The following is a 2,608-nucleotide window of genomic DNA, read 5'->3' as shown; positions in this document are numbered from 1 at the left end:
CCAAATATGCCGAATATATTATGCTTGTTTTGCTTTTCCTTAAGATTGGAGTACTTGCTTTTGCTTAGATTTTTCATCTCTTGAGTAATATCCATTTTCTTTTCTTTATCTCTCTCTCTTCATTATTCTCAAGTAATTTACATGAAAGAACAGAATAATGAAATAATCTTATGTATCATATAGATGTATATCATGCAAACAATATTTTCATTGTGCTCAAGGATTCATAACTTCTCACAAGTTATTTTAAATCAAAATTTTATGCATAAACTTGTGTATTTCATGATTATGACATAGGCAAAGATATATTATAGTTTTGGCAAACCATGAAACAATTTCTAAAAGTATAAGTCAATCAATATATGTATATATAGACATGATATCAAAAATTAATAATTAAAGACCTTAATCATGCCATAATAAGATTTAAGTTATTGACTTTGCTCAATTAATTTGTGAGAAAGGTATCTAAAATTACCTATTCATTATATGTTCTTCAAGCCAAACTCGATTTCTTATGTGTGAACTTTTGGCTGAAGAAGATCCTCTCTCTTGTTTGCATGTGAATGTTTAGTGTATCTTACATGAAGATATCCTTCAAGTTGAAATTTCTCATTTTTCTTTCTTGAAGGAAGGTCATTAGTTTCTTTAAGATACAAAGCATTCATCCAACATATATATTTTTTTTAACTAGATGACTCAATATAAGATATGACAATAGTTGCATGTTGAGTCACTTTACTCAAGAGATTCCCTAAATATAAGCAAGCACATATCACTTGAACTAAAGAGATAGTTTCATTAAATCAGATGGTTCAAGGACAAGCATGTGAGGCAATAGGTAGATTTATCAAGGTCAAATCAATTTCTTATTTTCAAAATCAATTTAGTTTAGATTTTATTCAATAAGGCACGCTAGCTAAGTTTTAATCAACTTATCTTAAACAGTTATTTCTATCACAATTCAGATTATGATTTATTTGTTTATCAATAAAATATGATTCATTAAAGTTAGATTGATGTCTTGCACAAGGTCACATAATGAGCATACAACCTGGTCTACTAGCTGTATGATAAAATAATTATTCTATCATGCTTCAATACAGCTTTAAACAGTAGATCTATTTTGCTCATTCTTTTCAAATTCTACAAGATGGGGTCATAGACATACCTTCTTCATGCCAATCTTCTATGAGAGTTTTCTTGTGGACTAACATTGGTCAATGAAGATCCCCTTTCCTGTTTGTCTTAATTTGGAGTTTGAGAGAAGATGTTAATTCATTCATCATACATATTTCAAACTCACCTTGCAATATAACTCTTCATTAGTAGAACCAGAAATGATGTCATTAATGTATACTTTGAGCAAGTGAGGTGTCACACATTTTTTGATGCAAAGAATTATCACTATTACCTTCTATCAAAAAGGTTATTTAAGCTTTTATATCATGCTCTTGATGCTTGTATCAAATCATATATTGCTTTATCATATTTGTAATGAGTGTTTTCAAATATGGTGGTTATTTAACATATATCTTCTTTAATAAAGTAAGCACATAGGAGTCCATTCTACACACTCATTTGATGGACTATAAAGCTCATAAAGCAAGCAAATGATGATGGTGATCTTTACTTCTAATCATGCAAAAATTTCATCAAGATCTATTTCATCTTTTCTTAATTTAGTCTTTTAGTAGTCATCACTTTTTCTTCATTAAGAGCATATCTGAAAATCCAAGTTGGTTCTAATTATTAACAAGTTTTTCAGATTGTTATATGTAAAAGATTAACCATATACATACATAATTTAATTTTAGTATCTTGATAATAAATCATTAGTCTCATAAAGAATAAAATACCTTGATATTTTTGCAACTAAAAACTTTTCATTGAATACTCTATATGCATTGCTTGATGAATGATATCCAAGGATAGACATATCTCTATCAGATTTGGCATTATTTTCATAAGAGCATATCAAGCATAACATGTACGACTGAAAAATATGAAAGATATGCAATGGTTCATTTTTCATTTTTTTCAGAAGATCAAAATTTTCATCAGAAATAGATCTAATAGAAATCATATGTATGACAAGCAGTGATGATAGTCTTTTAAAAATTATTTAAGTAGATGACTATCATACATAATTGTCTTTTTCATTTCTTCAAGAATTCTATTAACCCCTTTTTACTTATGATGTCCATGGAGCTGAAATAATTGAATTTAATACTATTTTCTGTATAACCTTAATCTGGATTTTGGTTTTCAACACTGTGCCATGATCTTCACAGTTTGGAAACCTTTTTCATTTGAAACGCTTCTACAAGATTTAGTAAATACAGAAAAATACTTCAGTTTTATTCTCCAAGAACAAGTCCAATGTAAGCTTTTGAAGACTTAGAGATGGAAACAACATCTTTAGATTTAGAAATGATTTTTGTTTGTTTCCTTAGTTAGCATGCATAGCAAAACTTTGACCTTTAAGTAGATAATCTAAACAAGCCTATGGCAAGGTCTTTTGATATTAAGTACATACTAGCATGAGTTGATTCTATGTGCCAAGGATGGTTTCTTTAATCTTGGTATTCAAAAGCATACCAAGTAC

The sequence above is a fragment of the Phoenix dactylifera genome, unplaced genomic scaffold, assembly GCF_009389715.1.
Source record: "Phoenix dactylifera cultivar Barhee BC4 unplaced genomic scaffold, palm_55x_up_171113_PBpolish2nd_filt_p 000300F, whole genome shotgun sequence".
Taxonomy (NCBI): domain Eukaryota; kingdom Viridiplantae; phylum Streptophyta; class Magnoliopsida; order Arecales; family Arecaceae; genus Phoenix; species Phoenix dactylifera.
Note: the sequence above shows the minus strand (reverse complement) of the source record.